Source organism: Triticum aestivum, chromosome 1A (genome assembly GCF_018294505.1).
Source record: "Triticum aestivum cultivar Chinese Spring chromosome 1A, IWGSC CS RefSeq v2.1, whole genome shotgun sequence".
NCBI classification, from domain to species: domain Eukaryota; kingdom Viridiplantae; phylum Streptophyta; class Magnoliopsida; order Poales; family Poaceae; genus Triticum; species Triticum aestivum.
The window spans coordinates 59,538,914-59,566,149 of record NC_057794.1 but is presented as its reverse complement, the minus strand read 5'-3'; positions in this window follow the sequence as shown (position 1 = coordinate 59,566,149).

Here is a 27,236-nt window from a genome sequence, read left to right as displayed (position 1 = left end):
ACATTTATTTGGGCCTAAAATGCAATTTTGAAAAATGCATTTTTTCCTAATTCAAATAAAATAACGATAAAACTCCGAATAAAAATCTTACTTGATTTTAATATTAAATCTTCGATATTTCTCTATTTTGAGGAAGTCATTTTATCCTCTCTCTTTTATTTTGATAAAATAAATATTTGAAGAGAAAATAATTAAAATCAAACGATCCTCTTTTCAAAATTCGCGAAAACGCGAATTTGAAAATAATGAAATCCCCAACTCTCTCCGTAGGTCCTTGAGTTGCGTAGAATTTCTAGGATCACTCCAAAATGCAATAAATAATGATATGCAATGATGATATAATGCATAACATTCCAAATTGAAAATTTGGGATGTTACAAACCTACCCCCTTAAGATGAATCTCGCCCTCGAGATTCGGGTTGGCTAGAAAATAGGTGTGGATGGTCCTTGCATAGGTCTTCTTCTCGTTCCCAGGTGGCTTCATCCTCGGTATGGTGGCTCCACTGAACTTTACAAAACTTGATAACTTTGTTGCATGTAACTCGGCTGCCAAACTCGAGAATCTTGACTGGCTTCTCCTCGTAAGTCAAGTCGCTACCGAACTGTATCGCTTTCAGTGGCACTGTATCTCTTAGAGGAATATCAGCCATCTCTGCATGGAACTTCTTCAACTGAGAAACGTGGAACACATCGTGAACTCCTGTCAACCCTTTGGGCAATTCCAACTTGTAAGCAACTTCTCCCATACGTTCCAAAACTTTGTATGGTCCCACAAAACGTGGTGCTAACTTTCCCTTAACTCCAAAGCGCTTCACTCCTCAAAGTGGGGATACACGAAGATACACTCTGTCTCCGATTTCGTAAACTGTCTCCTTGCGTTTAGAATCCGCATAACTCTTCTGCCTGGACTGGGCTACCTTGAGTCTATCGTGAATCAGTTTAACTTTCTCTTCTGATTCTTTAATCCAATCTGGTCCAAACAACTGTCGGTCTCCAACTTCATCCCATAACAACGGTGTTCTGCACCTCCTTCCGTACAATGCTTCGAAAGGGGTCATCTTCAAACTGGCTTGGTAAATGTTGTTGTATGAGAACTCTGCGTAGGGCAAGTTGTCAACCCAACTAGATCCATAATCTAATGCACAAGCTCTCAACATATCCTCCAGAATCTGGTCCACTCTCTCGGTCTGTCCATCTGTTTACGGTTGAAAAGCTGTACAGAACTCCAGTCTGGTTCCCAAAGTTTCATGCAACTGATTCCAAAACCTTGAGGTAAACTGGGTTCCTCTATCTGATACAATTGTTCTCGGAACTCCGTGCAAACATACGATCCTGGTCATGTATATCTTTGCCAACTTAGCACTGGTGTAAGTGGTCTTCACTGGGATGAAATGAGCTACTTTCGTCAAGCGATCGACTACAACCCAGATTGAGTCATAGCCTGAACAAGTCCTGGGTAATCCCGTGATAAAATCCATGCCTAGCTTATCCCACTTCCATTCGTGTATCGGCAATGGTTGCAGCAATCCTGCTGGCTTCTGATGCTCTGCCTTCACTCTCTGACATACATCACAAACTGCTACATACTCCGCAATATCCTTCTTCATTCCGGTCCACCAGAATCTATCTTTCAGATCCAGGTACATCTTGGTATTTCCTGGGTGAATCGAATACGGTGAGTCATGGGCCTCCTACAAAATCAGCTTCCTGGTCTCTTGATCATTTGGTACATATACGCGGTCCTCAAACCATAAGGTATCGTGTTCATCCTCCCGAAATCACTTGGCTTTTCCTTTGCTCATCCTTTCCTTTATCTCGGCGATCTCCTTGTCCGTCTTCTGCGCTTCTCTGATCTTATCCATTAAAGTAGACTGAATCTCCAAAGATGCTACATAACCTCTCGGAACTATCTCCAAACATAGCTCACGAAGGTCTTCTGCTAACTCCTTGGGTAACTCTCCGATCATGAGTGTATTGACATGACTCTTGCGGCTCAACGCATCGGCTACTATGTTAGCCTTTCCGAGATGATAGTGCAACTTCATGTCATAATCCTTAATGAGTTCCAACCATCTCCTCTGCCTGAGATTCAACTCCTTCTATGTGAAGATATACTTCAAACTCTTGTGATCTGTGTATACCTCACAATGGTTTCCAATGAGAAAATGTCTCAAGTCTTTAATGCATGCACTACGGCTGCTAACTCCAAATCATGCATAGCATAATTTAGCTCATGGGTTTTAAGCTATCGTGAGGCATATGAAACAACTCTTCCTTCCTGCATAAGCACTGCTCCAAGTCCTCGACGAGAGGCGTCGCAATACACTTCATAATCCTTGTGTTGATCTGGCAGAATCAACACCGGTGATGTAACCAAACGTTTCTTCAATTCCTGAAAACAGGCCTCACATTCCTCAATCCATTTGAATTTGGCATCCTTCTTTAACAACTCTGTCATAGGCTTTGCAATCTTCGAGAAATTCTCAAAGAACCTCCGGTAGTATCCTACGAGTCCAAGAAAATTCCGGATCTCTCCAACGGACATGGGTGCCTCCCAATTTGTCACAGTGACGAATTTGTTGGGGTCTACTGCTATTCCTTCTCCGGATATAACATGTCCAAGGAATCGAACTTCCTTCAACCAAAACTCACACTTGCTGAACTTGGCGTATTGCTGATGTTCTCTGAGCTTCCCAAGTACCAAACGCAAGTGCTCCTTATGCTCCTCTTCATTTTTCGAGTAGACCAAAATATCATCTATGAACACTACGACGAACTTATCCAAAAACTCCATAAACACTTTGTTCATCATGTTCATAAAATAAGCAGGTGCGTTAGTCAAGCCAAATGACATAACCGTATACTCATATAGCCCATACCTTGTGGTAAAAGTTGTCTTAGGTATATCCTGCTCTCGAATCTTCAACTGGTGGTAACCTGATCACAGATCGATCTTGGAAAACACCTTAGCTCCTTGCAGCTGATCAAACAAATCATTGATCATCGGCAGTGGGTACTTGTTCTTGATCGTTACTTCATTCAATCCCTGATAATCAACAACCATCCTTAACGATCCATCCTTCTTCTCCACTAGAAGTATTGGTGATCCCCAAGGTGACGAACTTGGGAGAATATATCCTTTATCCAATAACTCCTTAATATGTTTCTTAATTTCCTCTAAATCCTGTGCGGGCATCCTGTACGGTCTCTTAGATATTGGCCCTGTGCCTGGCAAAAGCTCTATCAAAAACTCTATGTCTCTATCCGGTGGCATGCCTGGCAACTCTTCTGGAAATACATCCGGGAAATCCTTTACCACTGGTACTTCCTCCTGTACAACAACTGTTAAGGAATTTACTTGAGTCCTAATTGGCAAATGCCGGGATACATACTTGATCCTTCTTCCTTCTGGGGTGGTGAGCAAAATCGACTTACTAGCGCAATCGATGTTTCCTCCATACATCAATAGCCAATCCATACCCAAAATCACATCCAATCCTTGCGATTCTAGAATTATCTGGTCTGAGTGGAAAATGTGCCTACCTATGGCCAACGGTATCTGAAAACATCCTTGGCTTGCCATATACTCTGCTCCTGGCGAGCTCACTAACATAGGTGTACTAAGAACTTTGGTGGGCAGTTTATACTTATCCACAAATCCCCTTGATATGTATGAATGCGATGCACCACTATCGAAAAGTACGACTGCAGTAGATGACTTAACCAAATACTTACCTATTACTGCATCTAGCTGGGCTTCAATCTCCTCCACGTTAACGTGGTTCACTTGTCCCCTGTTGAAAGGGTTGGGCTTCTTCTCAGAGCTTCCATTGTTGTTTCCGTTCTTAGCTTCAGGACATTCATTGGCGTAATGTCCGGTCTTCTGGCACTTGTAGCAAGTAACGTGGCTTAGATCTTTCTTGGCGGGCATTGATGGGTTGGAACGGTTCTGTCTGTTGCTTCCTCCATTACCATTCTTGGAGCCAGTATGGTTGTGTGAACTTCCTCCATTGTGAGTGTGGCCTCCATGGTTATGCACAAGTCCTCCCGAGTTTGGGGTGAAACGGGGTCTCTGCAGAGCTCCTGAATTATGCTTCCCTTGTCCATACTTCCTTTTGCGATTATCAATTTGCTGATGCTTCCCTTCAATCATGAGAGCTCTATCTATCAACTGTTGGTAGTTATTAAAGGTTGCTACCATCAACTGCATGCTCAACTCATCATTCAATCCCTCCAAAAACTTCTCCTGCTTAGCTGCATCTGTAGCAACATCATCTGGGGCATAACGGGCTAGCTAGCTTGCTAAAGTCATCCACATACTGGCTAACTGTGCGACCTCCTTGGCGTAAGTTGTGAAACTCACGCTTCTTTATGGCCATAGCTCCTGCTGATACATAGGTGGTGTGAAAAGCCTACCGGAACTGGTCCCAAGTAACAGTGGCTATAGGATACGTGACAGTGTAATTCTCCCACCATGAGGCTGCTGGTCCATCCAATTGGTGCGCAGCAAAACGCACCCTCTCAGCATCTGTGCATCCTGCAGTGGTTAACTACCTTCCAATCCTGCGAAGCCAATCATCTGCCACTATCGGCTCGGTGCTACTCGAAAACACCGGCGGCTGCAACCTGAGAAAAAGGGCTAAGTTGTCAAATGGTGGTGGTGGTGGTGGATTGTTGTTGTTGTTGCCTTGGTTCTGAACTAACAACTGCATCAGGGTATTCTGCTGCTGGATCAACTGGGTGAGCTCCGGTGAAAAGGTAAATCCAGGGTCACGTCTCGAAGGTATCTGAGGGTTTAGAGGGAAGAGAATAGAATAGAATGAGGTCTAGTGAGAAAACACTACCCATATGCTCATGAGACAAACACAATCATATCACTCAATCAAGCAAGCAAGGGCATACAATCGGTCTAGAACTTATCGTTACAAAGTGCTCGGACTATACTATATACATGGTAGACTACTACTACTGTTTTGGTGGTCAACTAGAAATATTGATCGGTCGAAGACTCCATGATATCTGCTCCAGCTTCGTCTTCATAATCATCATCACTATCGTCGGGGTCCGAGTCGGTGTCGTCGATGATGATGTAGTCCTCAGAACGAATCTCCTTGGGTTCATCATCGTCTCCTCCTGGCGCGGGGTCTCCCATGAATACTCCTAGCTTCCTTTCTAGATCGTCATTCTTCTCCACTAGTACGACGATTTCCTCCTCATAATCTTCGCGAGTTGCCTTGAGTTCTTCCTCAAGCTTCGTGATCCTTGTCATCGCCTTCTTCAGATCGATCATGCCTCCGCACATCTGGTTCTCCTAGCGACGGATATGCTAGTTTAACTCCTGGATGAAAGCTGCAATCGATCTATCCTTCCTGGTGCTGATCATCTCCCATTGCTCATCTCAGGGCCCACAAATCTGGTAGATAGTATCATTGAGATCCTTGTGGTAAACTTCTCCAATGCATCCCATGGTGATGTGGGCTGCCATACTCTTTCCTAGACTCCAGGTTGGTGCATCAAAGGAAAACTCTATGTGCTCAGTGACTGGCGTAAATGTCCTTCCTGGAACTTGAACTTGAATCATCCAGCGCTCCTCTTCTGGTAAAGTGGCATTGTATGTCCCGGTGAAGCTTGGTATTCTGATGTTCAGGTACCTAGTGACTTCCTTCAAGTGTCGTCGAAAGCGTGTTTCTTCATCCGGTTGTGCAAACTTGTTCCTTGCGTCCGCCATCCTAAAGAGTAGAAAATGGCGAGGAGTCAGAAATGAGAAGAGAGTAGTGATCTAGGGCCTTAACTTTATGGTCGTGTCCTACAGTCAGCGTGTGCTCTGATACCATCATGTAGCGACCCGACCTCAAACGGTCAAGTCTTTGTGCATCAGTGTCATCCCTGGATCGGTAACGCTAACACACACAGTACTTGAGGATTTATAACAGAGTAGCAACCACACACTTATTACATCGAATGTCTCAAAAGAGAACTTATTACAATAAATATGCTTAAGGCCATTTAATACGATAATAGCAGAAGGCTTGGAAGATATAGTGAGTCCATCAACTCCAACAGCATCACTGAGTGAAAGACCACGACCTAAGGCTCCTTACTCATCGTTTGAAAAGTCTGCAACATGATACATTGCAGCCAGAAACGGGTCAGCACATGGAATATGCTGGCAATTGTAACACAAGAGAATAATGAACAATGTAAAGCTATCACTACATGCATATATGGCTGGTGGAGGCTGTATGGTTAATAGGTTTTGCGAAAAGCCAATTTTCCCTACTGCAAAGGAATATATTTTATTTAGCTACAAAGTTGGTTGGAAACATTGAGAAGGTAAACCCCCTCTCAATCCCAACTAAAAGTAATCATTAACCCAACAAACTTAATTTAGAGTGATGAGATCCACATGATATTCCAAGAACTAGATACTCAAAATGTCCATAACCGAGGACACGGCTAACCATGATTAGTTTGTACACTCTGCAGAGGTTTGTGCACTTTTTCCCACAAGACTGGATCTCCTCCGTTGGATTTCTCACACTACAAGGTGTTTGAGAAACGGATGACCGAGACACAGTCTTTCAGAAGCGTTAGCACCATACGATGGGTAGACCGGTACACCTACATCCCCTACATCTGCTAGTCTACCACTGTAAGAGTTCACACGACTTAATCAACTATGCCAGAGCCCATAATGGCATTTGGCTACACACGGAAGTTTCCAGCATGAATAATCTTATGATCCCTTTGAGCCTGGGTGGCGGTCCATAGGAAAATCAAAAGGTACCCCGGGATTTCCAAAAATACAGGCAATCACTGTGTTCCCCAGGTGCCTCAATGCACCTAGATGTGAATTAAAGTTTCCACCTTAAGTTGAACCATTAAGTAAACAATCTCACAATCTGTCATGGAATACACTCAAGCCCAATCCACGTCTACGAGCATAGCATGGCAATATAAGCATAACGTAGAAGTAACTCCCAGGGTTTGGTAATGAAACAGGTGAATAGGTACTACCTCATCTACTCCCCAACCCACAATTTATTTAGATCCTAACCATGCAAGTGTTTGAGGATTGATCTAATGCAATAAAACTGGGTAGTAAAGAGGTATGATCAAAGTGTTACTTGCCTTGCTGATGATCCGTGAAACCTAGAGACTCGATGTAGCACGCTTCGCACTCCGGGTACTCTATGGCAATCAAAGAAGCACACAATAAGCAATCAAGCAAAGGTACGGGTAAAACTCAAATAAGAGATCTAACTAGAAAGTTCAACTTAAGAACTCCGGTTTGCAAAAAGAATAAAATCAAACGGAGCAACGAAACTCAAAACTGCGAAAGAAACAAGATCCGATTACTAATCTGGACTAAAGTCAAAATTTACTATATCAAAATCTTGTTCAAGTTGGTTAAACGGAAAGAGGGTTTCGAGACGAAACTCTAGGCGCTTGAATTGCCTGATTCCGATAAAAGAGCGAAGAGTTATACTAAAACGAAAATCGGATCAGAAATCGCGATCGAACATAATCGCGAAAAATCCGAGAAAAATAAAAACTGATGAACATGCTAACGAACGAACGTTCGCTGTCTGCGGCTAAATGGTGAAAACCGTTCGTTAAAACGAACGTAAAAACGGTTATTCGCTAAATAACTAAACCGAAAAAACCCCACCGATCTATAAAAAAACAGATCTAGGGTTTACCTAAAAAAACGAACGAAAAAAATACGCGGCAACTCCAGCGAGGCGGCGGCGGCGGAACGGCGCGACGGCGGCGGCAGCGGCGGCGGTAGGCTTGAGGCGGCTAGGGTTTCGGTGGCGCGGGCTGGGGTGGGCTGCAGTGGGGTGCCGACTTATAAACGCTGGGCGGGGCGGAGTCCGGGTTGCCCACGGCGGCCCAAGTCGGTTTGACTTTCTTTAAAAAAAATAATTCCGACGCGTAGAAAAAGAAAGAAAAGAAATACTAAACGGACTCCAAAAATTCCGAAATAAATTTTCCCCATCCTCTAAAAATTAGCCGGACAAGGTGAACATTTATTTGGGCCTAAAATGCAATTTGGAAAAACGCATTTTTTCCTAATTCAAATAAAATAATGATAAAACTCCGAATAAAAATCTTATTTGATTTTAATAATAAATTTTCGATATTTCTCTATTTTGAGGAAGTCATTTTATCCTCTCTCTTTTATTTTTATAAAAGAAATATTCGAAGAGAAAATAATTAAAATCAAACGATCCTCTTTTCAAAATTCGCGAAAACGCAAATATGAAAATAATGAAATCCCCAACTCTCTCCGTAGGTCCTTGAGTTGCGTAGAATTTCTAGGACCACTCCAAAATGCAATAAAATATGATACGCAATGATGATCTAATGCATAACTTTCCAAATTGAAAATTTGGTATGTTACATTTCGACATGGGCAGGAATCTGAAATACTAATTTCAACTCTTGGAACATCTCATATGCTCCGTGGCGTTCAAAAGCGTCTTTGAAGCACCAATTCTAAGCCGTAAAGCATGATGCACTAAACTATCAAGTAGTCATCATACCGAGCTTGCCAAACGTTCATAACGTCTGCATCTGCTCCTGCAATCGGTCTGTCACCTAGCGGTGCATCAAGGACATAATTCTTGTGTGCAGCAATGAGGATAATCCTCAGATTACAAATCCAATCCACATCATTTCTACTAACATCTTTCAACTTAGTTTTCTCTAGGAACATATCAAAAATAAAACAGGGGAGCTAAACGTGAGCTATTGATCTACAACATAGATATGCTAATACTACCAGGACTAAGTTCATGATAAATTTAAAGTTCAATTAATCATATTACTTAAGAATTCCCACTTAGATAGACATCCCTCTAATCATCTAAGTGATCATGTGATCCATATCAACTAAACCATGTCCGATCATCACGTGAGATGGAGTAGTTTTCAATGGTGAACATCAATATGTTGATCATATCTACTATATGATTCACGCTCGACCTTTCGATCTCAGTGTTCTGAGGCCATATCTCCATATGCTAGGCTCGTAAAGTTTAACCCGAGTATTCTGCGTGTGCAAAACTGGCTTGTACCCGTTGTATGTGAACATAGAGCTTATCACACCTGATCATCATGTGGTGTCTCGGCACGACGAACTGTAGCAACGGTGCATACTCAGGGAGAACACTTATACCTTGAAATTTAGTGAGAGATCATCTATAATACTACCGTGGAATTAAGAAAATAAGGTGCATAAAGGATAAACATCACATGCAATCAATATAAGTGATATGATATGGCAATCATCATCTTGTGCCTTTGATCTCCATCTCCAAAGCATCGTCATGATCACCATCGTCACCGGCGCGACACCTTGATCTCCATCGTAGCATCATTGTCGTCTCGCCAATTATAGCTTTTACGACTATCGCTACCGCTTAGTGACAAAGTAAAGCAATTACATGGCGATTGCATTTCATACAATAAAGCGACAACAATATGGCTCCTGCCAGTTGCCGATAACTCCGTTACAAAACATGATCATCTCATACAATAAAATTTAGCATCATGTCTTGACCATATCACATCACAACATGCCCTGCAAAAACAAGTTAGACGTCCTCTACTTTGTTGTTGCAAGTTTTACGTGGCTGCTAAGGGCTGAGCAAGAACCGTTCTTACCTACCACAACGCGGTATAGTGATTGCTTTTTGATCTTCAAAAAGAACCATGTTCATTGAATCCGATTCAACTAAAGTTGGAGAAACTGACACCCACCAGCCACCCGTGTGCGAAGCACGTCGGTAGAACCAGTCTCGCGTAAGCGTATGCGTAATGTCGGTCTGAGCCGCTTCATCCAACAATACCGCTGAATCAAGAATCAACTAGTGACGGCAAGCAATATGTAACGCCCTCGATGCGGCTATATCTCCTACGTGTCGAAGCAAGACTTAGAGGCATAACCGCATTGAAAGCAATGTCGCAAGTAAGGTAATCTTCACAACAACCCATGTAAATAGATAATAGGGGAAAAAGGTACATAGTTGGCTTACACTCGCCACGTCACACAAAGTACATAAATAACATTACAATCATCCAATACACTCATGGTCTGACTACGGTACCAAAATAAAAGATCATCCCCAACATGCGACACGACCCCGATCGCCCCAACTGGGCACCACTACTGATCATCAGGGAAAGACACATAGTAATGGCGTGAGTCTTCGTCGAACTCCCACTTGAGCTCAACGCATCATCTGGAACAGAATCATCGGGCCCGGCATCTGGTTTGGAAGTAATCTGTGAGCTATGGGGACTCAGTAATCTCGCACCCTCGCGATCAAGACTATTTAAGCTTATAGGTAAGGCAAGGTAATATGTGGAGCTGCAGCAAGCGACTAGCATATATGGTGGCTAACCTGTTTGCAAAAGAGAGCGAGAAGAGAAGGCGAAGGCGAACGAGAAACTAAAGAACAACCTACGGCAAACATTACTCCAACACCGTGTTCACTTCCCGGACTCCGCCAAGAAGAGCCCATCACGGTTACACACGCAGTTGATTCATTTTAATTAAGTTAAGGTTCATGTTATCTACAACCGGACATTAACAAATTCCCATCTGCCCATAACCGCGGGCACGACTTCCGAAAGTTCAAAACCGTGCAGGGGAGTCCCAACTTAGCCCATCACAAGCGCTCGCGGTCAACAAAGGATATTCCTTCTCCCGAGACATTCCGATCAGACTCGGCATCCCGGTTCTACAAGACATCCTCGACAAGGGTAAAACTAAACCAGCAACACCGCCCGGATGTGCCGACAAATCCCGATAGAAGCTGCACATATCTCGTTCTCAGGGCACACCGGATTGTTCAAGGTACAGGTAGGCCAGCCCAGAGTTTCCCCTGGTGGCCACCAGCAGCTGACAGGTTGGACCAACACTCAGAGGAGCACTGGCCCGGGGGTTTAAATAAAGATGACCCTTGAGTCCGCGGAACCCAAGGGAAAAAGAGTCTAGGTGGCGAATGGTAAAACCAAAGTTGGGCATTGCTGGAAGAGTTTTATTCAAGGCGAACTGTCAAGGGGTTCCCATTATCACCCAACCGCGTAAGGAACGCAAAATCCGAGAACATAACACTGATATGACGGAAACTAGGGTGGCAAGAGTGGAACAAAACACTAGGAAAAAGGCCGAGCCTTCCACCCTTTACCAAGTATATAGATGCATTAAGATAACAAGATAATATAGTGATATCCCAATAAATAAACAATGTTCCAACCAGGAACAAACTCCAATCTTCACCTGCAACTAGCAACGCTATAACAGGGGCTGAGCAAAGCGGTAACATAGCCAATCAATGGTTTGCTAGGACATGGAGGGTTAGAGGTTTGAGATGGCAATTTGGGAGGCATGATAAGCAAGTGGTAGGCATTGTAGCATAGGCATAGCAAAAGAGCGAGCATCTAGCAAGCAAAGATAGAAGTGATTTCGAGGGTATGATCATCTTGCCTGCAAAGTTGTCAGAGTTGACTTGATCCTCGTAAGCAAACTCAACGGGATCCTCGTTAGCGAACTCGTCTCCTGGCTCTACCCAAACAAGACAAACAAGCAAAAGGAACACAATCAACCATGTGCAATGCTCCAACAACATGATGCAAACATGGTATGCTATGCGAGATGCGATATGTGATGCATATGCAAGATTTGACAATGAATGATTGAACCTGGCCTCAACCTGGAAATCCAAGAGTGCCACTGGAAAGGTGAGGTGATTTCGGTTGAAATCGATATAAAGATCACCGGAATCGAAAGCACGGTTTGGAAATGGCAAGCAAAACAAATATGGCAACGGTCTGCGATAAACAGCAAGTAGCTATCTAAATGCATCAAGATAAATATGCTACAACACTCAAACATGGCAACAAAATACATGGCAGGGATCCACTCGTGATGCTTGACAAAAGATGAACACTGAGCTACGACCAATTCATCCATTAACAGGTTCAAACAAGCATGGCAAAAGTGCAAATGATAAACAGGTTTCAGACTTAGTGAAATTAACACAAGTCTGGAATTTCAGATCAGGTAGCACACTTTGGAGCATGAAAACTATATGCTACAGGAAATTAACATGGCAAAGCAAGGCATGACATGAAGCTACTCAAAGAGCTTAACAAAAGTTCCTTAGTGACCTTGAGCCAAAAGGGAACAGAAAATACAATTGCAAGCATGTGAACATGGCAAAAACATAATCAGATTACAGACTTACTGAAAAACTGGAACATGCAAATCTGTTAACGAGTAGGTATGTTTACGAGCTCGATGCTCTCACTACAGAGCATGGCATGACAAACTAAGCATACAGACATGAAGAATACATAACATAGAAGCTACACATGGCAAGAACAACAACATAGCATGCACGGATCAACAACAACTTCCTCAGCAAAATCGCTAACGAGTCAACAATCTGCCAGGATTCACGAAATAGCAAAAGTAGAGCTAGATTTACTCAAGCTAGGGTGTTCCATAATTGCAAACAAAGACATGGATAGATAGAGCACCACAATATTAACAAATCATCCTTACTGATCATCCTCAAAAGAGGCACGGATCACTAGGAAACAACATGAACATATGGCATATTGATAAAAACAGATCAAGGACTTTGCAAGCTTGTGCTAGTCACCACACATATCACAAAAATACATGATAAGCACCTCTGTAAAGATGGCATGGCATATAACAAAACACATGTATATCTCAGGAGCATATCATGCACACATTAATCATGGCAAAAATGACAAATAGCTATTTGATGCAGCAGATCTGACAATTATCTCAAATAGCTCTCTTCCAATAGCATTTCGGGCATCATGATGAGCTCAAATGAAAATGACGCACTGAGATGAAATGATGTACTCTTAGAGATGAACATTTTCATATGCTACACGCCCAAATCAGAGTTACTGGTGCAAAGTTACGGCATGATGAAATATGCTAAAAATAACGGAAAACTGGGACGGAGTCAACCCTAATAAACCAGATCTGGATCTGAGGCGGCACACTTCTCGAGGTTCGATGCCGGAATAGTGATTGCCGGATCGGAGGGGAGGCGGACTTGGCAGTGGCCGCACGCCGGAGACGAGGAGGAGGCGGTGGGCGGCCGGAGTTGGGCGACGTCGGCGCCGGGCGGTGATGGGGCGGCGAGCGGGCGGCGGGACCAACGCAGGGCAGCGCGGCAGCGACCCGGTACAGTAGCGGCCGGCGATGGTGGCGGCGGCGCCGGGCGGCGTCAGACGGAGAGGAGGAGGCGTGGGCGAGGAGGTACGCAGCGGCGGGCGCGCGAAGGCGGCGGGGACGCACGCGGGCCCGGGAGGGCCGCGCCTGGGCCGAGCGGGCCGGCGGCGGAGGGAGGCGGCCGGGAAAACCGGGATGTGCCACGTGGCGGTGGCGGGGCCAGTTGGACACGTCCGGCCCGAAGCAGACGCGTCCTGCGGCGAGAGGTGGGAGGAGACTAGGGTTAGGGTAGAATGGATCCGGGATTTTCGGTGAGAGGTCTATATATAGGCATAGGGGGAGCTAGGAGAGTCCAAATGAGGTGCGGTTTTCAGCCACGCAATCGTGATCGAACACTCTAGATGATGGAGAGAGTTTTGGTGGGTTTTGGCCCAAATTGGAAGGGTGTTTGGCTGCAACACACACGAGGCCTTCTCGGTCCCTCGGTTAACCGTTGGAGTATCAAACGAAGTCCAAATGGAACGAAACTTGACAAGCGGTCTACCGGTAGTAAACCAAGGCCGCTTGGCAAGTCTCGGTCCAATCCGGAAATGTTTAACCCCCACACACGAAAAGAGGTAGAAAGGACCACCGGAGGAGATAGGAGCGCCGGAATGCAAAACGGACAACGGGGAAAAAGCTCGGATGCATGAGACGAACACGTATGCAAATGCAATGCACATGATGACATGATATGAGATGCATGACAACGACAACAACACACAGCGACAAAACCCGAACCTGAGGAAAAATAAAATAACTTAGGCCGGAAACGGCAAGAGTTGGAGTACATATAAGGTAAATTACATCCGGGGTGTTACAACACTCCACCACTATGAAAGGATCTCGTCCCGAGATCTAGGACTTGAAAAACGCCGGGTACTCAGAACAGAGGTGATCCTCGTGTTCCCAGGTGGCTTCACGGTCGGAATGGTGTGACCACTTGACTTTGAGGAATTTGATTGACTTATTGCGAGTCTTGCGTTCAGTCTCTTCAAGAATAGCCATGGGGTGCTCACGATAAGAAAGGTCTTCTTGGAGATCAATGTCTTCAAAGTTGACGGCGCGGTCAGGAGTCTTGAAGCCCTTGCGGAGCTGAGAGACATGGAACACGTCGTGCACATTTGCAAAGTTTGAAGGAAGCTCGAGTTGATAGGCGAGATCGCCTCTCTTGCTGACGATTTTGAAAGGACCCACGTATCTAGGGGCAAGCTTCCCTTTGATACCAAAGCGACGAGTACCTTTCATTGTAGAGACGTGGAGGTAAACATGGTATCCGATCTCTAAAGCCAAATCACGATGCTTACTATCATAGTAGCTCTTCTGGCGTGATTGCGCTGCTTTTAGGTTATCACGAATGACCTTGCACATCTCCTCTGGCTCTGTGATCAAGTCATTTCCAAGAAGTTGACGTTCACCGGTTTCTGACCAGTTAAGAGGAGTACGGCACTTCCTGCCATAGAGAATTTCGAATGGGGCCTTGCCCGAACTTGCTTGAAAACTGTTGTTGTAGGAGAATTCGGCATATGGAAGACAATCTTCCCACTTCATACCGAAGGAGATAACGCAAGCCTTGAGCATATCTTCAAGAATCTGATTGACACGCTCGACTTGACCACTAGTTTGAGGATGGAAAGTTGTGCTAAAGCGGATGTTGGTGCCCATGGCCTTCTGAAAAGAATCCCAAAACTTGGAGGTAAAGATACCGCCACGGTCTGAAGAGATCAACTGTGGAATGTCGTGCAGAGAGACAATCTGAGAGGTATAAAGCTCCGCCAATTGAGCTGAAGTGATAGACTCTTTGATAGGCAGAAAGTGAGCCACTAAGTGAGTTTGTCGATGACAATGAATATAGCATCATTGCCATGCTTGGACTTTGGAAACCCAGTCACGAAGTCCATCTCAATGTGGTCAAACTTCCATTCTGGAATGACAAGAGGTTGGAGGAGACCAGCTGGCCTTTGGTGTTCTGCCTTCACTCTTCTACAGACATCACATTCATTCACGAATTGAGCAATCTCGCGCTTCATTCGAGTCCACCAATAAGCCTGCTTGAGGTCATGATACATCTTCATACGCCCGGGGTGGATGGAGAGGAGTGAATTGTGAGCCTCATTCATGATGACTTTACGAAGGTCACCTTTAGGCACAACAATATGATCCTCGAAGAAGAGAGTATCCTTGTCATCAAGGCGATAGCACTTGTACTTGGGTCGACTCTTGGCAATCCCAATCTTCACCTTCTTCACCATAGCATCAAGAAGTTGAGCCTCGCGAATCTGATCTTCCAAAGTAGGAGAGACTTGAAGGTTGGCGAGGAAACCTTGAGGAACAACTTGCAAATTGAGTTTGCAGAAAGCTTCACAAAGCTCGGGTTGGTAAGGCTTGAGAATCAGACTGTTGCAGTAAGCCTTCCTTCTCAAAGCGTCAGCAATCACATTGGCCTTGCCTGGAGTATACTCGATACTCGGATTATACTCTTGAATCATTTTGACCCAGCGAGTCTGCCTGAGGTTGAGATTAGGCTGAGTGAAGATGTACTTGAGACTCTTGTGGTCAGTGAAAATGTCCACTTTTCTTCCCAATAAGAGATGTCTCCAAGTCAAAAGAGCATGCACAACTGCCGCCAACTCGAGGTCATGAGTGGGGTAGTTCTTCTCATTGGGCTTCAACTGGCGAGAGGTATAAGCCACAACTTTCTTCTCTTGCATCAACACTGCACCAAGACCTTGAAGAGAGGCATCGCAGAAGACCTCGTACGGTTTGGATTCATCAAGAGGAGTCAGAACTGGAGCAGTGACCTATTTCTCTTTCAAAGTGTTGAAAGTGATGTCACATTCTCGAGACCAAACGTACTTGACGTGCTTCTGGAGAAGGTTTGAAAGGGGCTTCGCGGTCTTTGAAAAGTTCTCAACGAACCTTCGACAGTAGCTTGCGAGACCAAGGAAGTTGCGGAGTTGCTTCACGTTCTGAGGTGGTTCCCAATTCACAATTGCAGACACCTTCTCAGGATTCACCGCTATGCCCTTGGCAGAGATGATATGCCCAAGATAGAGAACCTCATCGAGCCAAAACTCGCACTTTGAGAACTTGGCGTAGAACTGATGTTCCCTGAGCTTATCGAGCACCAAACGCAAGTGCTTGGCATGATCTTCCTTGTTCTTCGATAAGACCAGAATGTCGTCAAGGTAGACCAAGACAAAGTCATTTGTGTAGGCGTTGAAGATGAAGTTCATCATGCGAGAGAAAGTCAGAGGAGCGTTGACGAGGCCAAAAGACATGACAGTGTATTCATATGAACCATAGCTTGTTCTGAAAGCCGTCTTGGGAATATCTTGCTCACGGATTTGAATCTGGTGATAACCCATACGGAGATCAAGCTTGGAGAATACTTGGGCACCTTTGAGTTGTTCGAATAGCTCATTGATGTTGGGAAGTGGGTACTTGTTCTTGATAGTCTTCTTGTTCAATGGACGGTAGTCAACACAAAGTCGGTCCGTTCCATCCTTCTTCTTCACAAAAAGAACTCCACAACCCCACGGAGAAGAGCTAGGTCGGATGAGACCCATTCGCTCTTGAATATCGAGTTGCTTCTTCAGCTCCTTCAACTCTTTAGGTCCGAGCTTGTAAGGACGTTTGCAAACCGGTTCTGTGCCAGGCTCAAGATTGATGACGAATTCAACTGGCCGGTGCGGAGGCATTCCCGGAAGCTCTTCTGGAAAGACGTCTTGATATTCGCAAACGACTGGAATTTGAGAGATGGCATCCAGTTCACCCTTCTCATTGAGAGAAAACAGGCGGATGGTATCATCCCGAGCAGCAAAGACAATTACATCCTCAGACGAATGAGTCAATTGAATCTGCCTGGCAGCACAATCAAGCTGAGCCTTGTGCTTAGAAAGCCAATCCATTCCGAGAATAAGATCAATATCCGAGTCACCAAGAACCGTAGGAGAAGACAGAAATTTGTAGTCACCCAAAGTGATAGTAACATCCGGAACAATGGAGTTAGCATGCATGCGCCTACCGGGAGAGACAACTGCTATCGGTCTAGGCAAAACTTGCAAAGCCAACTCATGCTTAGATGCAAACGGTCTTGAGATGAAACAATGCGATGCACCAGTGTCAAAAAGAACTTTAGCTGGAATATCGTTAACAGGAAGGCTACCCATGATGACATCTGACGAGTCCTCTGCCTGAGCTGCATTCATCAAATTGACCTTGGCGTGCTTGGGGTTATGCTTGACCACATCTGTACTTGTCGATCTCACAGGAGGAGGAGGAGGAGGAGGAGGGAGACGCCTCTGATTGAAGCATTTGTTGGCATAGTGGCCCTTCTGTTGGCACTTGTTGCACATGACCTCTGAAAGCGGACGGTGATACGGAGCACTCGATCTTGAAGCTTGAGACGAAGTCTTGTTCTAAAAGCCAGGGTTGGGTGGGTGGGAAGATCCACTGCCACCTTTGCTCTTCTGCTGATACGGCTGACGGAACGGAGGAGGAGGAAGCCAATACTTCTGCTATTTAGCCACTTGAGTTGAGGAAGAAGGGGTAGCATCTCTGACTCGCTTCTTGGAAGCATCACACTTCAGTTGAGCAGCCTCTTGCTTCAATGCCATGTTGTAAAACTCATCATACCTCCTAGGATCAAAGAGAACGAGAGCTAACTGGATTTCTTCTCTGAGACCACCCCTGAACTGGTATATCATGCTCTTCTCGTCAGGGACGTCCTGCTTAGCAAAGCGGGCGAGCTTCTGAAACATCTTGTTGTAATCATAGATAGATATGGAGCCTTGCTTCAGGTTGCGGAATTCCTCACGCTTGCTTTCGACCACGCTCTGAGGAATATGATGAGCTTTGAAGTCTTGATGGAATTCATCCCAGGTAATCACAAGGCCTCCTCTGGAATCTTTGTACTGCTGAAACCATTCTGCAGCTTGGTCTTTGAGTTGGAAGGAAGCGAACTTGACAAAGTCCTCAGGCCTGACGTTACTGCACTCGAAATGCTTGCACAAGTCCACGAGCCAATCATCAGCGTCAGTAGCCTCAACAGAATTGCTGAAAGTCTTTGGCTGGTTAGCAAGGAACTGGTTGAGTGTAGCAAAGTGATTCTGACTGTTGCCTTGATTCTGGTTCGCTTGGTTGCGCTCTTGAAGAAGTTGCATGATCAGCTGCGTGTTTGCATTGGTAGCGGCCATCACAGCTTGCCATGCCTCCGGAGGAGGAGGTGGTGGTGATGGATCAGGATTCAGAGTCGTGCGCATTGGAGGAGCCATCCTGAATAGGTTGACATCCATTAGCCCATTGATAGACAAATATTGAAGCTTAACCAACGGGTTGAAATTGCAACATATAGTCTTCACATCCGAACAAAATGAATGAATGCATTCCAATTGAAATGGTTACATATCCATAAATTGAGAAGCCACTTAGAATTTAGGTAGAAGAAATAAAATCAACAAGGTATGAAACAAGAACGAATACTCGGTAAGGATCACCCAATCCCAAACCGAATATCCGTGGAAGAGGAACTAGAGCTACAAGAATTCCCACCTATGAAAATCCCGAACCTTTCCGGTTATGCAATCAGGTGTTGGGGATACAGGGGAAGCATAATATCTCACCCAAATCTAGCAAATCCTACATCCAGCTGCATCCATCCTTCAACACATAACCAAGAAAAGTTTTGGAAATCATCTACCTCAACCTTGAAAAAGCATCCGTTTTACCAGTTATGGCAATACTCCCGAACTCCCGCCCCAGTACTGGGTGGCGTCGAGGTTATCTCACCAACAACTGCATAAAAGAGATTTTCGATGTCGGTGAACTAAACTCAGGTATTCCAGAACTACAACGATAAAATTGTGATGACAACACCTCGGAGCTCAACTCCCCGGGACACTGCCACAACCCCTAAATGACAGGAGGCACCAAGAACAATGTTCTCATCACAAATCGATCGGAACAATTCCAAGATACCTGCGTGATCCTAATTTTTTTTTAGTGAAATTTGAGAAGAGAACAGTCACAACTCTACGTCAGGATGCCTTACCAGAGCGATGAAGGGACTGGGAAGTAAAAAAGAATTCCTAAACTCTTTGACATATAATTCCTAAATGACTCAAAACATTTTTCTAGACTCAACTCGTCAGCTAATTCGATCAAGCAGTGGGGCTCCTAAGGTCGGGGAAGGCTCTGATTACCAACTTGTTAACAGATCAACAAGTTCCTTGCTATGTATGCTTAGTTTGTCATGCCATGCTTTGTAGTGAGAGCATCGAGCTCGTAAACATACCTACTCGTTAACAAATTTGCATGTTCCAGTTTTTCAGTAAGTCTGTAATCTGATTATGTTTTTGCCATGTTCACATGCTTGCAATTGTATTTTCTGTTCCCTTTTGGCTCAAGGTCACTAAGGGACTTTTGTTAAGCTCTTTGAGTAGCTTCATGTCATGCCTTGCTTCGCCAAGTTAAGTTCCTGTAGCATATAGTTTTCATGCTACAAAGTGTGCTACCTGATCTGAAATTCCAGACTTGTGTTAATTTCACTAAGTCTGAAACCTGTTTATCATTTGCACTTTTGCCATGCTTGTTTGAACCTATTAATGGATGAATTATCCGTAGCTCAGTGTTCATCTTTTGTCAAGCATCACGAGTGGATCCCTGCCATGTATTTTGTTGCCATGTTTGAGTGTTGTAGCATATTTATCTTGATGCATTTAGATGGCTACTTGCTGTTTATCGCAGACCGTTGCCATATTTGTTTTGCTTGCCATTTCCAAACCGTGCGTCCGATTCCGGTGATCTTTTATATCGATTTCAACCGAAATCACCTCACCTTTCCAGTGGCACTCTTGGATTTCCAAGTTGAGGCCAGGTTCAATCATTCCTTGTCAAATCTTGCATATGCATCACATATCGCATCCCGCATAGCATACCATGTTTGCATCATGTTGTTGGAGCATTGCACGTGGTTGATTGTGTTCCTTTTGCTTGTTTGTCTTGTTTGGGTAGAGCCGGGAAACGAGTTCGCTAACGAGGAGCCCGTTGAGTTTGCTTACGAGGATCAAGTCAACTCTGACAACTTTGCAGGCAAGATGATCATACCCTCGAAATCACTTCTATCTTTGCTTGCTAGATGCTCGCTCTTTTGCTATGCCTATGCTATGATGCCTACCACTTGCTTATCATGCCTCCCAAATTGCCATGTCAAACCTCTAACCCTCCATGTCCTAGCAAACCATTGATTGGCTATGTTACCGCTTTGCTCAGCCCCTCTTATAGCGTTGCTAGTTGCAGGTGAAGATTGGAGTTTGTTCCTGGTTGGAACATTGTTTATTTGTTGGCATATCACTATATTATCTTGTTATCTTAATGCATCAATATAATTGGTAAAGGGTGGAAGGCTCGGCCTTTTGCCTAGTGTTTTGTTCCACTCTTGCCGCCCTAGTTTCCGTCATATCGGTGTTATGTTCCCGGATTTTGCGTTCCTTACGCGGTTGGGTGATAATGGGAACCCCTTGACAGTTCGCCTTGAATAAAACTCTTCTAGTAATGCCCAACTTTGGTTTTACCATTCGCCACCTAGACTCTTTTTCCCTTGGGTTCCGCGGACTCAAGGGTCATCTTTATTTAAACCCTTGGGCCAGTGCTCCTCTGAGTGTTGGTCCAACCTGTCAGCTGCCGGTGGCCACCAGGGGAAACTCTGGGCTGGCCTACCCGTACCTTGGACAATTCGGTGTGCCCTGAGAACGAGATATGTGCAGCTTCTATCGGGATTTGTCGGCACATCCGGGCGGTGTTGCTGGTTTAGTTTTACCCTTGTCGAGGATGTCTTGTAGAACCGGGATGCCAAGTCTGATCGGAATGTCTCGGGAGAAGGAATATCCTTCGTTGACCGTGAGAGCTTGTGATGGGCTAAGTTGGGACTCCCCTGCAGGGTTTTGAACTTTCGAAAGCCGTGCACGCGGTTATGGGCAGATGGGAATTTGTTAATGTCCGGTTGTAGATAACATGAACCTTAACTTAATTAATATGAATCAACTGCGTGTGTAACCATGATGGTCTCTTCTCGGCGGAGTCCGGGAAGTGAACACGGTGTTGGAGTAATGTTTGCCGTAGGTTGTTCTTTAGTTTCTCGTTCGGCTTCGCCTTCTCTTCTCGCTCTCTTTTGCGAACAGGTTAGCCACCATATATGCTAGTCGCTTACTGCAGCTCCACATATTACCTTGCGTTACCTATAAGCTTAAATAGTCTTGATCGCGAGGGTGCGAGATTGCTGAGTCCCCATGACTCACAGATTACTTCCAAACCAGATGCCGGGACCGATGATTCCTTTCCAGATGATGCGCTTGAGCTCAAGTGGGAGTTTGACGAAGACTCACGCAGTTACTATGTGTCTTTCCCCGATGATCAGTAGTGGTGCCTAGTTGGGGCGATCGGGGTCGTGTCGCATGTTGGGGTTGATCTTTTATTTTGGTACCGTAGTCGGACCATGAGTGTATTGGATGATTGTAATGTTATTTATGTACTTTGTGTGACGTGGAGAGTGTAAGCCAACTATGTACCCTTTTCCCCCTATTATCTATTTACATGCATTGTTGTGAAGATTACCTTACTTGCGACATTGCTTTCAATGCGGTTATGCCTCTAAGTCGTGCTTCGACACGTAGGAGATATAGCCGCATCGAGGGCGTTACAAAATATGTATATACCCACGCCCAAAACTCATTTGTGTTCTACTCGTGCATATAGCATCTACGCATAAACCTGGCTCAGATGCCACTGTTAAGGAACGTAATAATTTCAAAATATTTCCTATGCACACGCAAGATCATGGTGATGCATAGCAACGAGAGGGAGAGTGTTGTTTACGTACCCTCGTAGACTGTAAGCGGAAGCGTTATGACAACGCGGTTGATGTAGTCGTACGTCTTCACGATCGACTGGTCCTAGCACCGAAAGTACAGCACCGCGATCTACACATGTTCGGCTCGGTGACATCCCACGAACTCATGATCCAGCAGAGTGTCGATGGAGAGCTTCGTCAGCACGACGGTGTGATGATGGTGATGATAAAGCTACCGGTGTAGGGCTTCGCCTAATGTAGCGACCCGACCTCAAACGGTCAAGTCTCTGTGCTTCAGTGTCATCCCTGGATCGGTAATGCTGACACACACAGTGCTCGAAGGATATATAACAGAGTGGCAATCACACACTTATTACATCGAATGTCTCAAAAGAGAACTTATTACAATAAATATGGCTTAAGGCCATCTAATACGATAACAGCGGAAGGCTTGGAAGATAAAGTGAGTCCATCAACTCCAACGGCCTAGCTGAGCTGCACGGCAACGACCTAACGAACCTTACTCCTCGTCTGAAAAGTCTGCAACATAATACGTTGCAGCCCGGAAACAGGTTAACACATGGAATATGCTGGCAATGTAACACAGTAGAGCAAGAACAAAATAATGCTATCACTATATGCATATTTGGCTAGTGGATAGTGAAGGAAATATTCCTTAGAGGCAATAATAAAGTTATTATTTATTTCCTTATATCATGATAAATGTTTATTATTCATGCTAGAATTGTATTAACCGGAAACATAATACATATGTGAATACATAGACAAACAGAGTGTCACTAGTATGCCTCTACTTGACTAGCTCGTTAATCGAAGATGGTTATGTTTCCTAACCATAAACAAAAGAGTTGTTATTTGATTAACGGGATAACATCATTAGGAGAATGATGTGATTGACATGACCCATTCCATTAGCTTAGCACCCGATCGTTTAGTATGTTGCTATTGCTTTCTTCATGACTTATACATGTTCCTATGACTATGAGATTATGCAACTCCCGTTTGCCGGAGGAACACTTTGTGTGCTACCAAACGTCACAACGTAACTGGGTGATTACAAAGGAGCTCTATAGGTGTCTCCAAAGGTACATGTTGGGTTGGCGTATTTCGAGATTAGGATTTGTCACTCCGATTGTCGGAGAGGTATCTCTGGGCCCTCTCGGTAATGCACATCACATAGGCCTTGCAAGTATTGCAACTAATGAGTTAGTTGCGAGATGATGTATTATGAAACGAGTAAAGAGACTTGCCGGTAACGAGATTGAACTAGGTATTGAGATACCGACGATCGAATCTCGGGCAAGTAACATACCGATGACAAAGGGAACAACGTATGTTGTTATGCGGTCTGACCGATAAAGATCTTCGTACAAATATGTGGGAGCCAATATGAGCATCCAGGTTCCGCTATTGGTTATTGACCGGAGACGTGTCTCGGTCATGTCTACATTGTTCTCGAACCCGTAGGGTCCGCACGCTTAAGGTTTCGATGACAGTTATATTATGAGTTTATGAGTTTTGATGTACCGAAGGAGTTCGGAGTCCCGGATGAGATTGGGGACATGACGAGGAGTCTCTAAATGGTCGAGACGTAAAGATCGATATATTGGACGACTATATTCGGACATCGGAAAGGTTCTGAGTGGTCGGGTATTTTTCGGAGTACCGGGGAGTTATGGGAATACGGGAGAAGAAGTATATGGGCCTTATTGGGCTTTAGGGGAGAGGGAGAGGCAGGCCGCGTGCCCCCCCCCCCAAGGCCTAGTCCGAATTGGACTAGGGGGAGGGGCTGCGCCCCCTCCTTCCTTCTCTTCCCTCTTCCCCTTCCTTGTCTCCTACTCCTACTACATGGAAGGACTCCTAGTTGGACTAGGAAAGGGGGAATCCTACTCCCGGTGGGAGTAGGACTCCCCTAGGGCGCGCCATAGAGAGGGCCGTCCCTCCCCTCCTCCACTCGTTTATATACGGGGGCAGGGGCACCCCATAGACACACAAGTTGATCCTCGTGATCATATTCTTAGCCGCGTGTGGTGCCCCCTTCCACCATAATCCTCGATAATATTGTAGCGGTGCTTAGGCGAAGCCCTGCGACGGTAGAACATCAAGATCGTCACCACGCCGTCGTGCAGATGGAACTCTTCCCCGACGCTTTGCTGGATCAGAGTCCGGGGATGTCATCGAGCTAAACGTGTGCTAAAGCTCGGAGGTGCCGTAGTTTCGGTGCTTGATTGATCGGGCCGTGAAGACGTACGACTACATCAACCCCGTTGTGCTAACGCTTCCACTGTCGGTCTACAAGGGTATGTAGATCACACTCTCCCCTCGTTGCTATGCATCACCATGATATTGCGTGTGTGTAGGAAATTTTTTGAAATTACTATGTTCCCCAACAGTGGCATCCGAGCCTAGGTTTTATGTGTTGATGTTATATGCACGAGTAGAACGCAAGTGAGTTGTGGGCGATATAAGTCATACTGCTTACCAGCATGTCATACTTTGTTTCGGCGGTATTGTTGGACGAAGCGGCCCGGACCGACATTACGCGTACGCTTACGCGAGACCGGTTCTCCCGACGTGCTTTGCACAAAGGTGGCTAGCGGGTGACAGTTTCTCCAACTTTAGTTGAACCGAGTGTGGCTACGCCCGATCCTTGCGAAGGTTAAAACAGCACCAACTTGACAAACTATCGTTGTGGTTTTGATGCGTAGGTAAGATTGGTTCTTGCTTAAGCCCGTAGGAGCCACGTAAAACTTGCAACAACAAAGTAGAGGACGTCTAACTTGTTTTTGCAGGGCATGTTGTGGTGTGATATGGTCAAGACATGATGCTAAATTTTATTGTATGAGATGATCATGTTTTGTAACCGAGTTATCGGCAACTGGCAGGAGCCATATGGTTGTCGCTTTATTGTATGCAATGCAATCGCGCTGTAATGCTTTACTTTATCACTAAGCGGTAGTGATAGTCGTGGAAGCATAAGATTGGCGAGACGACGACGATGCTATGATGGAGATCAAGGTGTCACGCCGGTGACGATGGTGATCATGACGGTGCTTCGAAGATGGAGATCACAAGCACAAGATGATGGTGGCCATATCATATCACTTATATTGATTGCATGTGATGTTTATCTTTTATGCATCTTATCTTGCTTTGATTGACGGTAGCATTATAAGATGATCTCTCACTAATTATCAAGAAGTGTTCTCCCTGAGTATGCACCATTGCGAAAGTTCTTCGTGTTGAGACACCACGTGATGATCGGGTGTGATAGGCTCTACGTTCAAATATAACGGGTGCAAAACAGTTGCACACGCAGAATACTCAGGTTATACTTGACGAGCCAAGCATATACAGATATGGCCTCGGAACACGGAGACCGAAAGGTCGAGCGTGAATCATATAGCAGATATGATCAACATACCGATGTTCACCAATGAAACTACTCCATCTCACGTGATGATCGGACATGGTTTAGTTGATTTGGATCACGTAATCACTTAGAGGATTAGAGGGATGTCTATCTAAGTGGGAGTTCTTAAGTAATATGATTAATTGAACTTAAATTTATCATGAACTTAGTCCTGGTAGTATTTTGCAAATTATGGTGTAGATCAATAGCTCGCGTTGTTGCTTCCCTGTGTTTATTTTGATATGTTCCTAGAGAAAATTGTGTTGAAAGATGTTAGTAGCAATGATGCGGACTGGATCCGTGATCTGAGGTTTATCCTCATTGCTGCACAGAAGAATTATGTCCTTGATGCACCGCTAGGTGACGGACCTATTGCAGGAGCAGATGCAGACGTTATGAACGTTTGGCTAGCTCAATATGATGACTACTTGATAGTTTAGTGCACCATGCTTAATGGCTTAGAATCGGGACTTCAAAGACGTTCTGAACACCATGGAACATATGAGATGTTCCAGGAGTTGAAGTTAATATTTCAAGCAAATACCCAAGTTGAGAGATATGAAGTCTCCAACAAGTTCTATAGCTAAAAGATGGAGGAGAATCGCTCAACTAGTGAGCATGTGCTCAGATTGTCTGAGTACTACAATCGCTTGAATCAAGTGGGAGTTAATCTTCCAGATAAGATAGTGATTGACAGAATTCTCTAGTCACCATCACCAAGTTAGTAGAACTTCGTGATGAACTATGATATGCAAGGGATAATGGAAACGATTCCCAAGCTCTTCGTAATGCGGAAATTGACGAAGGTAGAAATCGAGAAAAACATCAAGTGTTGATGGTAGACAAGACCACTAGTTTCAAGAAAAGGGCAGAGGGAAGAAGGGGAACTTCAAGAAGAACAGCAAGCAAGTTGCTGCTCAAGTGAAGAAGCCCAAGTTTGGTCCTAAGCCTGAGACTAAGTGTTTCTACTGCAAAGGGACTGGTCATTGGAAGCGGAACTACCCCAAGTGATTGGCAGATAAGAAGGATGGCAAAGTGAACATAAGTATATTTGATATACATGTTATTGATGTGTACTTTACTAGTGATTATAGAAACCCCTCAGTATTTGATACTAGTTCAGTTGCTAAGATTAGTAACTCGAAACGGGAGTTGCAGAATAAACAGAGACTAGTTAAGGGTGAAGTGATGATGTGTGTTGGAAGTGGTTCCAAGATTGATATGATCATCATCGCACACTCCCTATACTTTCGGGATTAGTGTTGAACCTGAATAAGTGTTATTTGGTGTTTGCGTTGAGCATGAATATGATTTGATCATGTTTATTGTAATACGGTTATTCATTTAAGTAAGAGAATAAATTGTTGTTCTGTTTACATGAATAAAACCTTATATGGTTACACACCCAATGAAAATAGTTCATTGGATCTCGATCATAGTGATACCCATAATCATAATATTGAAACCAAAAGATGCAAAGTTAATAATGATAGTGCAACTTATTTGTGGCAATGCCGTTTAGGTCATATTGGTGTAAAACGCATGAAGAAACTCCATGCTAATGGGTTTTTGGAATCACTTGATTATGAATCAGTTGATGCTTGCGAACCATGCCTCATGGGCAAGATGACTAAAACGCCGTTCTTCGGAACTATGGAGCGAGCAACTGACTTATTGGAAATAA